Source organism: Physeter macrocephalus, chromosome 2, assembly GCF_002837175.3.
Source record: "Physeter macrocephalus isolate SW-GA chromosome 2, ASM283717v5, whole genome shotgun sequence".
NCBI classification, from domain to species: Eukaryota; Metazoa; Chordata; class Mammalia; order Artiodactyla; family Physeteridae; genus Physeter; species Physeter macrocephalus.
This window is the reverse complement of record NC_041215.1, coordinates 118,710,595-118,723,843: the sequence shown is the minus strand read 5'-3', so window position 1 is coordinate 118,723,843 and position 13,249 is coordinate 118,710,595. Positions and strand designations below refer to the sequence as shown.

General features: G+C 46.2%; 1 long non-coding RNA gene across 4 annotated transcripts in view; it reads right to left on the bottom strand.

Annotated features, from left to right (window-relative positions):
- Positions 1-3,260: 3,260 nt before the first annotated feature.
- LOC102988586 (uncharacterized) overlaps positions 3,261-13,249 on the bottom strand; it is a 37,263-nt gene continuing 27,274 nt past the window's right edge. Inside the window, exons 8-12 of one of the 4 annotated variants that reach the window (XR_003677669.2) lie at positions 11,953-11,997; positions 10,051-10,312; positions 8,197-9,395; positions 7,756-7,819; positions 3,261-3,456 (exon numbers count right to left, since the gene is read on the bottom strand). This is a non-coding gene — a long non-coding RNA (uncharacterized lncRNA). Of the gene's footprint in view, positions 3,457-3,601; positions 4,375-7,755; positions 7,820-8,196; positions 9,396-9,993; positions 10,313-11,952; positions 11,998-13,249 lie in introns of those variants that run through there. The other 3 variants (XR_003677670.2, XR_003677668.2, XR_003677664.2) reach the window with 3 other exon arrangements.

Genomic DNA, 13,249 nt, shown 5'->3' with positions numbered 1-13,249 from the left:
TCCTCCCGGACCGGGGCACGAACCCGTGTCCCCTGCATCGGCAGGCGGACTCTCAACCACTGCGCCACCAGGGAAGCCCCTGAACCAACACTTTTTAATTGGTGGAAGACTCCTCAAACATAATTATTATTTTCAGCTTCTCTTAAAAATTGGAAGATCTAGAAAGCTTTTAGGCAAGTTTTAAAAATTTCTCTGAGCTCAGTTTTCCCATCTAAACTGGAGATAGTAATACCTACCTGATAGGGTGGCTGCGGTGCTCACGTGTGGACCCATACGAGAACGTAGGCTCAAATGGGCTCCCGTGGCATTCCTAATTATGAAAATAATCTCCTGGATTCCTGTAGCATCTTTCTCTAGATACCCAAATGGCTCTCACCTGTGTGGTCTCCATGAGCCCTGCGACAGTCCTGTGAGAGGATTAAGAGCAGCTCTGGACACCACTATGTGAAAAGAAAAAGTACGATACTGGGAAACTATGACCTTTCTAACACCATGCCATCAGATAGAACCAGGACTAACCATTTTGTCCGATACATTATCCAGGAAACTTTGCCAAATCATATTTTATAAACATTCTTACAATGTTTACAAGATGTAAACATCTTACAATGCTTACAGAAGAGATTCAGATGAGACGGAAGCAAGACGAGCCGTTTGTTCTACCTGCGACTAGCCACCAAGGGGAAGTTACAAAATATTCTCTGAGGCTGAAGGATTTAGGGATACTAATCATGTAAATAGTGCTCCTGCTGGAAAAGCAACATATCTACCACCACACCATTAATCTAACCAAATGACGTAATCAGTTTTACTGTTAGAGTCATCAGGTATGATTATTGGTGAGAACAGCATTATAAAATACTTTGAAGCTATTAAAAAACAATGAGGCAGATCTATCTCTATGTACTGAGATACGGTTTACTAAAAAAGTGCAGAGCAATAAAAAAAAAGGAAAGATCTGTCAATATTAAACCTGCATCTCCCCATACCAATAATGCATAAGGCTGCATGGCAGCTGCCTGCCTTAAAAAGGGCATCCACGCTTCTGTGTGCCCACCTCCTCCTATTGTTCTTATTTTTAAAAGTAAAATTTAAATATTAGGAGAAGTACTATATCCACAGATTTTAAAGTCTGAAAGTACAAACAGGGATACAGTGAACAGTCTCCTTTCAACTCCTATCCCACAGCCAAATAGCTCCCCTCTCTTGTAGCCTTGCAGAGATGTTCTGTACATACACAACCAAATACACACACATATATGTATTCATACTCTTTTTCCCTTTTCTTTACAAAAATGATAACTCACTAAACTCCTTGTTCTTTACCTTGCATTTTCTCTTAACAGTGTCTCTTGGAGATTATTTTGTATCTGTACAAAAAAGAGCTTTCTCGTTGTTGCTTTTTTTTGTTGTAGTATTCGTTTGTTTGGTTTGGTTGGGGGGATTGTTTGTTTTTGTTTTTGTTTTACTGCTGGATAGAGTTCCATTCTCTGGATATACCATGGTGTATTTAACCAACACCCTACTGGTGGACTTTGGGGATAATTCTAATCATTCGCTATTATAAACATTTCTATAACAAATAATCATCTACAAATGGTACCTCACACATTAATAAGAATAAATTCTAGAAGCAGAATTGCAGGGTCAAAGAGTAGATGCTAAAATGAAGCTTTTAATCACAAGGGACAAAACATGGTATCAGAAAGATTAAAGATGGGTCTTGCTATACTTGCTACACTACACTGACTGACCCATTTGATATCTTGCATTACCTCTTCCACCAGACAATAAGTTCAAGCAAGGCAAAAATCTGTCTGTCTTATTTATCACTGCATCTTAGAACATAGCGTCAATAAATAGTTGCTAAAGGAAGGGAGAGAGGAAGGAAGAGTATATTGTATTTTTTTGGCTGCGCTGCATGGCATGTGGGATCTTAGTTCCCTGACCAGGGATCGAACCCATGCCCCCTGCATTGGAAGCACAGAGTCTTAACCACTGGACGGCCAACGAAGTCCAGAAGAGTTATTTTAAATAGAGGCTAGTCCTTGGGTACGGTGACCCCAGAGAGGTCCTGCTTACCCAAAGACCCTGATTTTTATGACCTAATGAAATAAGAAACCATCAGGCTCCCTAAAAAGTCTCCAAAGTACACCAGAGGGAAAAATAAGAGAAACTCAACACCAAGGTCAGGCCATAGGAGAGTGAACATATTTCCTTCTGAGACAAGGAGCTGTGTTAGATGCTGCTCTCCCAGTTGGCCCGAGCGAGCACAATATTGTGGATGCCAGACTCACTATTCCAGGAAGGGAAGAGCTGAGCTGGAGATAGAAAGATGGTCCATCAGGGGAAAAGATAATCAACCCTCTGGCCTCATTTTAGTTTTAACTCGATCCACATTTGCTCTCCAGCTTGACAGAATGATGTTGACAAATGCCTTTTGTTTTCATCCTGATATTCCCCAGATGGTTTCAGGAGTCCCTGAGCGGTATGTTTTGGCACAAATCTACCCATAGGATCTTCAGGAAAGCTCATCCCTAAGCAAATTCAATAAAACAAAATGAACAAGTCCTTGCTGCTAGCTAGAATTTTCTCCAAACCCAATGTTAAGGCCTGATGCATTTTTCAAACATGGACGCCATCAGTAGGCCCACGGTAAAACTTGCTGAGTCTTATGAATGCGTGAAGGCAGAGCGTTGAAGGTGTCGGAAGATGACACTAAGGGTTTGAGAACTTCCTCCCTCCCGATCCAATAAAGCCGAGTTTGGGAGGAGGAAGGGGAATAAGAAGGACTGGGGGAGAGGGGGCAGGAGAGAGGTGGTCCTGACCGGAGAGACGGGGCATGAGCCTGGGAGGGAAGTGGAAGGGCAGTGAGGCAGAAGCTTTCACACTCTGGTTCAGAGAGAGAGAGAAAGAGAAAGAGGAAGGGAAAGGAAGGGAGGAGATGGGAGGAGATAGGGGCAGAAGGCAGCGGAGAAGAGAAGAGAAAGGGAGAGAGGAGAGGAGAGGAGATCTGGGAACACATGAAGACCTGCTGGCCTCCCCAGGTACCGTCTCCCCAAGCTGGGAAGAGCGAACACCTAAATACCTGCAAACCTCCTTCATGGAAAAGGCAGGTCTTCCTGGAGGAAGACCACAGAGTCCATGAGAGGCTGCCTCCTGGGAGGTTATGGAAACAGGGGCTGCGGGCAGGCCAACTGGAGAGGCTTTTCGGTGACGGTTTGCCCTGGTATGTGAAACATTTTTCCTGCTTAGATAGTTGGCAAACATTTTAGAGGCAAAATGGAATTTATTAACAGAAAATATTTGTCAAGGATTATTCCTTCCCCCTCCCTCTGTTCTTTTCTTTCTTTCCTTTCTTTCTCTCTCTTTTTTTTTTCTTCCTCTTCTCAGGGTGGAGGACTTCGTCAACCAGATTCTTTCATCTTCCTTTGTGGTTTGGATCTTTAAGCCTGGCTTGAAGGAAGAGAGAGACGGCTTTAGGGGAAATGCTCACCCCCCACCCCCAATAGGATAGCTTCCTTCTCTACACGGAGGTGTCAGCTTTCTGCCCGGAAGAGCTTGGACTGACATGGAATTGTCTTTCCAGAGGAATTCCTTCTGTTTCCCCCTGGCATGGGCTTGAAGCACCCCCAGAATCGGATCTGAATCTATAATTGCTATGAGTGCTGTGGCTTTTATCTTTTTGAGGCTCCATTTCCCCAGGAGTAAAATGAGGGCAGAATAATACTTAGCTCTTGCCATTGCTGTGAAGACGAAATGAGAAAGTGTGTAAGTGTTAAGTGTCTGGTACAGGGTCTGGCCCAGAGTAAACAACCTCAGTGGATGTTAGCTCTGCTCCTTCTGATACAGGACAGAGACCCTGGTGGCAACCTGCTCACAGGGTTAATCAATTTAGACTTAGAATATTGTGCTTTGGGTATCAGTTAATAAAGGAGAGGTGACACTCAGCCTTGATGAAACCTACACTTAACCAGAGGCAGCAAAAATGGACAATGTTTATTGAAAGTTTACAAAGAACCAAGTGTTCTAAAACTTTACAGTATTATTTAACCCACCCAAGTACCCTCCTATTTTCCCAAGGCTAATAGTATTAAAGTGGCTGAACCAGCATTGAACACAGATCATCTTCTTCCCCAAACTACTTTCTTAACCGTAATGGATGTTGCATCGAGGTAGCAATGAAAGGGAAACACGGAATCATATTTTTTGTGGATTGAACAGGCTTGCAGATCAGCTTTTCCAGATCTGTTTTGAGGAGGAGAGAAATGAAGCCCAGAGACAGGAAATTCTCACTCAGGGCCATGTAGCTGGTGATGGTGGAGCCAGGAGCAGAAGCCCGGCTTCTGGAATTTCGGGTCAGTGTACTGCCACCTAGAAAGAGAGGACCAGTAGAATCTGCTGCAAGGGAGAGACTGCTGGTTAGCCACATTGCTCTTGAGAACTGCGGGTCTTGACTTAGATCCCCAAATGGGAATTTAATCTAAATTGAACCCACCCCAAACCAAATGTTTTATCAAGCACCTCGACTGAGTGCTTGCTGTGAGGGGGGCACCCAGGAGGGCAGATACCATGGGGGAGACTGAGGACCCCTCATTTGTGGAACTGGGAACAGGCTTTGGTCTATGTTATGCTCATCTCTGATGAGCTGGAATGTGGCAGCTGCAGAGACAGGACTCCAGAAACCGTTGTTAGGCTCTGGGTGGAGATGCAGAGGAAGAGGGACCTGTGGGGAACAGGGGTCAGGAAAGACTCATTTGCAATGACACTAAGAAACCATGGGCAGGGCGTCATTGTTTCCCGTCTAAGCACAGCCCAGCCATACCTGTACACACGGGTACAGCCATATCAGTTCTTAAAATATTGAAAACATCCTGTACCGCTTGGTAAACAGCCAATACCCTGAGCCCCACTAGTGCCTGGGCCACCACCCCATTCTCTCTCCTGGCACCTTCCTACCTCCCTCCAGTCCAGCAACTAAAGAGTTAACACTTGCCCGAGCAGAGGTCCTCAGAGCGCAGACTCCTGCCTTCGGAGCTGGCTATCTGTGAAGACTGGTCCAGGACTAAACTCATTCTTACTGTTTTTAAATAGTTTGAATGTCACCTCCAGATGAAACTACCCAAATGGAATGAGGCATCTAAACAGAGCCACATGGGGTCCATCTGGGATGGCTCCTTGGAGGACAAATCTTGCAAAGGAAATCTGAAGGGGTAAGGGATGCAATTTAGTGGCTGCGAGAGTGAGGGATTGAACAACAACTCTGATTAAGGGGCACTCCTCCTACGCATGCTGGGGCTTAAACACAGGGTTCAGGCGCCCTGCACATCCCTGCGCCCTCAACTACCCTCTGGGCCCCTCCCCTGTGACGGACCCTGAGGGCTGGCCTAGCAGCCAGTGGCCGCATTATTAATACTCCTTGATCTGCCCAACTCCCCGTGGTTTCCCTGCCAGCTGCGCCCTCCCTCCCCTCTTTGCTCCTAGACAACATGTGCTGGAAGAATGCAGGTCAGAACAGTCACAGAGGGCTCCCACCAACCCCTGAAATCCTCTGCCCGGCAGGGTCCTCCAGAGGTTATCTAGGCAGGGTTGAGGATAGAAGACTTTCACTGGGATGCAGATGCTTTTCAGGGAAAGAGGTTCGATAACTTCTGGGGGATGGTGTCCTATATCTTGTAACAGTTGGGAAAGGGCTCCTTAAGGCTTCATCTCAGTCCCCTCTATTCAAAGGGAGAAAGAGTGAATTGGAACAGGGAGGAAGGGAGAGGAGGGGAGGGCCAAAGCCCATCACCTCCCCCTATCTTGCTATGGAAATGTAGGAGCCAGATGGCAGCTCATTTCACTGGCTCTGGAGCTGGACAGCCCTGGGTTCACCTCCGGGCTCTCTCCTTACCAGCTGTCTGACTCCGACAGGTTATCTAACCTCCCAGAACCCAGTTTCCTCATCTATAAAATTGGAATAATAATAACTCAGGGTCCTCGTAAGGATGAAATGAGGCAATGGATGGAAAGCATCTACCCATGTGACTACTGTTAGTTCCCTTCTCTTCCTTCCTCATATTAAGTTGGGCAAGAAAACAAAAACGATCTCCCTAGCCATTCAAATATTCATAAAATAAGCTTAGGCGTTCTTTCTGCCACCTACATATTTTCTCGCATATCTTCACCTCGTCTTTTCTTTCCTCGGGTTCCCCAACCCTCCCTGGTCATCTCCTGGGAATAAAAGAGTAAGAGATGCCCAGACAGTCAGAAGATAGTTCCTGAAGCCAAGCAGAGATTTCAGAAGGGACAGTTTCTACTGTTTTGTACTGCATACCAGGAGCCTCTCCAATGTTCATAGTGTTTAACCTGGAACTTCACTTCCAGGAATCAAAGTGAAAACATTTGAAGATTTAAAGCTTCAAAGATTTATGTATAAGGGTATGAGATATGTGTGTGTATACACACACACACGTATGTCTGACACATATATTTATTTGACATTTAGATTGTGATATATATATGATGTGATATATATATATATATATATATATATAAACATAACCTAAAGGTCAGGTAAATGCTAAACAAATTAAATAAGTAAATAAATTTTAAAAGAATAAATTTTTTTATGCTAGAACATTATCAAGCCATTAAAAATTAGGTTTGGTGCACCCCAATGTTTATAGCAGCATTATTTACAATTGTCAAGATATGGAAGCAACCTAAGTGTCCATCAACAGATGAATGGATAAAGAAGATGTGGTATGTGTATACACACACACACACACACACACACACACCCCAATGGAATACTACTCAGCCATAAAAAAGAATGAAATTTTGTCATTTGCAACAACACGAATGGACTTGGAAGGTATGATGTTTAGTGAAATAAGTCAGACAAAGAAAGACAAATACTGTATGATATCATGTATATGTGGAATCTAAAAAAACGCAACAAACCAGTGCATATAACAAAAAAGAAGCAAACTCACAGATATAGAGAACAAACTAGTTGTTACCAGTGGGGAGAAGGAAGGAGGGAGGGACAAGACAGGGGTAGGGGATTAAGAGGTACAAACTACTATGTATAAAATAAATAAGCTACAGAGATATACTGTACAGCTCAGAGAACATAGCCAATATTTTATAGTTACTATAAATGGAGTACAAACTAAAAATTGTGAATCGCTATGTTGTACACCTGAAACATATAATATTGTAAATCAACTATACCTCAATTTTAAAAAAAGGAAAAATACACTGGAGCAAAAACAGATAGGTTTGGGAAAATATTTAGTGAGAGAGAGACTCTTAAAATATAAAGCACAGTGAAAAGTCAAGACACATACTATATTCATGGCACGATCTCAAATATTCAATAGATATTTGAGTACAGACAAAAGGCTGCAAGGAAATTCACCAGAATATAAATTCTGGTCAACTCTGAGTATTGGAAGGAAAAGTGAGGTTTATTTCCTTCATTTCAAAAGTAATCCATGTCATTGTAGAAAATTTGAAAAATGCAGAATGGGATAACCAGAAAAGGTTGATTTGAATTTTCAAGTATCTTTAAAAAGAATGGGTGGTTTCCAATGAACCCACCAAAAACAGAGGTCAAAATCATCAGCTTCTCTACTACCTGCTACCCACCTCCAGTGTTCGTAACACTATCCTCCATACACACCTACACACATGCACACACACATGCACCGACCCCTGCCTACACATATGCACACACTTGCATGCACAGAACACACCTGAGATTCCCACCTAGGCATGCGGTCAAGTCCCTTGGGGTTGTTGCAGGAGCCCGAGGCTAAGGAGAAAGTGTCTGCTGGAAGGATGGAAGAGAAAAAATAAGAGGAAGTGGGCGTGGGGCCTGTGAGGGAGGAGTGAAATGAGAAGAGAGGGGGAGTGGACTTCTAGGAATAAAATTCCTGCAAATCACCATCTTCGTTCAGAAAGATGAGCTGAGTTTTTCCAGGGAAAGGAGAGTCCACAGGATGGTTGGGGTGGCAGTTGTTTTAAGAAAAATAGAAGCAACTGGTCCGGAAGGACTTGAGGGGCTTTTGCTTCCCAGCACCAGGGGCGCCAGTGTTCTGTTGCCCCTTAACAAACCACTCCCCCACGACTTAGCGGCTATATGAGCAACAAGCATTTATCGTGCTCAGGTACCTGCAATTTGGGCGGGGCCGGATGGGAGCAGCTCACCTCTGCTCCATGTTCTATCCGCTGGGCTGGCTGGACTGGGGGCTTCCAGGACGGCTCACTCACGGGGCTGGCACCTTGGCACTGGGTGTTCAGCCAGGGCCACGGGCCCAGAGCCTCGCTTCCTCCCCATGTGTGTCTCTCCTCCTCACAGGCCGCTTTGGCTCCGCTCGGCACAGTGGCTGGCTTCCAAGGGCAAGCATCCCAGGAGACAGGAAGTGGCAGCTGCCCGTTTCTGAAGACCTGGACCCAGATATGGGCACAGCGCCTCGTCTACTGTATTCTTTCGTCAAATGGTCACAAGGGCAGATTCAAGGGGAAGGGAGACAGACCCCGCCTCTCAAGAAGCGGAGGGTCAAAGAATTTGGGAACTGTGTTTTTAAACTTCTACAGAGGGTGACAGATAAGATCAGTTCTCAGGGGGTTCATCCAGACCAAGCTGTTTACAGCATCACGCCACTCATGAAGGGTGGATGGGATAAGAATCTGTGGGGTGAGTGAGCAACGTTGCATCATATCCATAAAGAAGCAGCCTGCTCTGGCCTGGGAAAGGAAAGTCCAGTTTTTCTTTTTGGTCCGCTTCCCAGCTCGCACAGCATGGATCTCTCCAGTCCCTGGTCTCCCCTACTCCTCCACCCGTCCCTAAAGACTTTGAACAACCTCATGATGGTCCTCAGGGCTGTGACTCCTCAGAGCCAGCTCTAGAAGCCACAGAATGTCAGGGACCACTCAGGTGTCCCCGACAGGAGCAGCAGGCCACTTTCTCTCCATGCGAAGAAGGAGGGGACCTGGCAAGGGGGAGGAGGGAGCTAGCTGTGCTTCATCGAATCAGTGTGCAGCCCTGTAGAGCTGCTCTTCTCATGGAACTTTAACTTCTGTAAGTCTCTGAGAAGGGACCTTCCAGACAGAGTCCAGCCCCTCATACTCAGAGGACACTGAGGCTTAGAGCAGGGCAGAGGCTGCCTGGAAAAGCAGGACTAGAGCCCAGTTCTCCTGACCCCAAGCCCAGAGACCTCTTCACCAGCCCATCTCTTAGGGCACATTCATTCCCTACTATGGAGTTTCTACTGTGAGCAAGGCACTCACCCGCCAAGGAGCTCATTTTTGTTGAGAAGACGTTTCCAATCCAGCACCTCCACCCAGAAACCCCTCAGAGGGCATCTAAACATTTCCTCTAAAGAGGCCGGGAGCCGAGGAGAGATCTGCAAGGCCAAGGCAATCTGCTTTCCACTCCTGAGCTCACCGCCACCACCCGACCCACCATGAGTGAGACTTCTCCAAAGTCACCAGTGCCATCTTAAAGGTGGGAACTGTGTTTTCTATGACATGATGTAGCCAAGGTTGATACGCCATAAAAACCATGTTTCCAGTGAATTAGATAAAAAGGATGATGCATTTACAGCAGGCTCCTTATGCCCCCTTCCACATATACCACACACACACACACACACACACACACACACACACACACACACACACACCACCCCCTATGCCCCATGCCCAGGGTAAGAAGTGCAGCCCTGGTGGGGATTTTGCTAGCTCGCTTGAGTATTGTGGCTGCATATAGCACACCCTACCAGGTCACTGCACATGGCTGTGCAAGTCGTAACCTGCCTCCGGACGCCCAGAGGAAGGGGCAAGTGAAGGCTGAAATTCTGCCGGGGACTGACTTGCCCAGACATGCCACAGGCAGCAGGGCCCCTGTGCCCCTCACCCTTCCCCAGGCAGAATCCACCCTCCCAATATTTTTGATTGAATAAACCATTTAACAAATATTTATTGAATATCGATTGTGTGCTGGGAACTGTTACAGACACTGGGAATAAAATGAAAAAACCAGGCAAACAAAGTCCCTACCCCTGTGAAGCCGTCGCCTCCGGGAAGAGATGGGAGACAGTCAGGGGCTGTGAGTGCTATCAGAACAGCAAAGTGGAGAGGCTGTGGCGGGTGCTGGGGGCGCTGCTTTAGACACCCTAGTCTGGGAAGATCTCCCTGCAGAGGCGACGTTTGAGCCGGGACCTGAGTCAAGGAGCCGCGAGGAAATAAGGTAGCAAGGAGACCCGAGCTGAGGAGGAGGCAGGCATCAACGCCCCAAGGCGGGGGCTCTTGGTATTCGTGGCTGGAAGGAGGTGAGTAAGGGGAAGAGAAGTAGAAAATGAACCTGCAGAAATAACTAATGAGGGCTCCTGCTCTCTCTTTGCTGGTGAAGAAGATGTAACCGGCACTTGTTTAGGGCTGACTAGGTGTCAGGCACCAGTCTCACTCAATTCTCAAAACCGCCCTAGGTGGGCACACCCAGAAACCCCTCAGAGGGCATCTAAACATCTCCTCTAAAGAGGCCAGGAGCCGAGGAGAGATCTGCAAAGCCAAGGCAATGCGCTTCCCATTCCTGAGCTCACCGCCACCACCCGACCCACCAAGAGTGAGACTTCTGCAAAGTCACCAATGCCATCTTTCCTAAAGGTGGGGACTGCACTTTCCATGACATGATGTAGCCAAGGGTGATACACCATAACAACTCAGCCTAAATTCCCAGCCACCGGACCCTGTACTCACCCTGTCAGGACATGAGAAAGGATTTGGGGAGCGTTGCCACTTAAGACAAAATTTGCTTTCCCTTCCAATTCTGAAGATTCAAGACGTATTTTCCATCCACTTAATAGAGAAAACCTTCTCAAAAGAGAAAAGCTTCCTTTCAGCCTTCCTCCATTCCTCTTTTTCTTCCTTTGTTTCCTTTTCCCTTTATATGTCTTCCTCATCTGTGCTCACGTTCCCTCTCCCTCTCTCTCTCCCTCTCTCTCTTTATCTATCTCTCCTTTTTCTTCACGATCTAAAGCAATGGAATATTGTCCTTACGGGGTCATGGGGGAATTTCTGACATCTGTGAACCTGGATGACGTATATGTATTTACACTATATATTGAGTTCTAGCTCAAGAATTTGCTGCTCCCTTGATTACAGTCTAAAAAGATGCAAGGGCAGGAACACCAGCCTTGAGAGACACACTTCCAGCTATCACAGCCTCCTCCCTGGTTGTTCAGTTCAGAAGCGACATCAGACATCCCTGGACCATTTCTTACCAGGCAAAAATTTTAGAAGAACCATGCTTCCGAAAAAATAATTAGGACATTTAAAAAAAGACATCAGGGCTTCCCTGGTGGCACAGTGGTTGAGAGTCTGCCTGCCAATACAGGAGACACGGGTTCGAGCCCTGGTCTGGGAAGATCCCACATGCCGCAGAGCAACTAGGCCCGTGAGCCACAACTACCGGGCCTGCGCGTCTGGAGCCTGTGCTCCGCAACAAGAGAGGCCACGATAGTGAGAGGCCCGCGCACCACGATGAAGAGTGGCCCCCACTTGCCACAACTAGAGAGAGCCCTAGCACAGAAACGAAGACCCAACACAGCAAAAATAAATTAATTAATTAATAAACTCCTACCCCCACACCGTAAAAAAAAAAAAAAAAAAAAAAAGACATCAATCATAAAACTTGCTCCTAACTTCTTTGAAAAAAAAAATTAGCATTGGAATAGGTCAATCTGGGATTTAAATTTTCAAGGTGGGATTAAAAGAAACACATATATGGGTTTAATGCTATCAACGATTCTAAATGCACATCAGCTTCATGTGTCAAATTGTTTTTCTGATCCAATGCATTTATGAGTGCCCTATGCCCCACCTTAGAATAGAGACACGGAGTCGTGAAAGATGCTTTGTTATCAGGCAACACTGGTTTCTAATCCTGACTCGGCCACTTACCAGCTGCGGATGTAAAAATACTTCTCTGAGCTTCAGTTTCCTCATCTATAAAACAAGAGACAAAAAACATCCAACTCTTACGGTTGAAAAGATTCAGTGAGATGATGTCTGAAAGCCCTGGATAAATGTTAATTTCCCTCCTTCCCATATCCTTGCCTTGGGTGCAGAGAGAGGTGATTCAAACAGGTATTGCACTCTTACCATCAAGATTACAACCCTGTTGAAAAGACAGTGCTCAGTAATATAACATAAACTGCCAAATTGGTGCGAAGTTGGAAATAACACACAAACAGTAAGGGCATAAAGGGGATGACCCGACCCGACTGGGAATGCTTCACAGAAGAAATGGGCCTTGAAGAATTGGTAGTTTGGAGCAGAACTGAAGCTGGCATTTCAGGCCCAGGTGTGGAGGGTAGAATGAAACTAACATGCTTGTGGGAGAGACAAGACGAGACTGACCAGAGAAGAGAAGCCGTGGAAGGGAGCCACACAAAATGATTCATCAGGAGAAGGGCAAGGGCATGACGTGGAGACGCCGGGAAGCCAGGCAGAGGCAGGCGGGCATGACTTCATCAGAAATGGGGTTAATCGTAGGTTCTGATATCATGAGATCAGAATTTGATGGAAGGGAGAGCTAAGGGCCTCCTGTCTCCCCCAACAAGAGGCCTGCAGGAGGAGCCAGTAGGAGAATCATCCACACAGGTGGGAATGGCGAGGTTCACCATGGCATAGATGTTGGGGGTAAAGGGGAGGAGGAGATGACTCCTGGCATAAGTCAGGACAGCAGGGGGAGTACACTGACAACACTGAGACTAAGAAGTTAGGAAGGGGGTTGCCTGAAGGAGAAAGCCCTGTGGTTGATCTTGTTTATGTAAGAGCCCTCCATACGGATGTCTCCAGGGTCTGGTTCTGTTTCTACTGAATGCTACTCCTCCTCTCACTTTCTTCCAGCATCATGTTTTCTAAAACCTCAGCTGAATTCATCTCTAGGTCTGCCTGGAGGCAGGAAGTTACGCAAGCTGTCCAGAGGTAACCAGAGGTGTGCTCAACACCTGTGTTGCCTAAGTCTTTGTTGGGTCTCTGATGCAGTCAGCTAGCGGTCCCCCTGATGTTGTATTCAGACTCACTCAACTTTTTAAAAAAAAAAATTTATTAAATTTATTTATTTTTGGCTGCGTTGGGTTTTCGTTGCTGCACACGGGCTTTCTCCAGTTGCAGCAAGTGGGAGCTACTCTTTGTTGTGGTGCGCGGGCTGTTCATTGCATTGGCTTCTCTTGTTGCAGAGCATGGGCTCTAG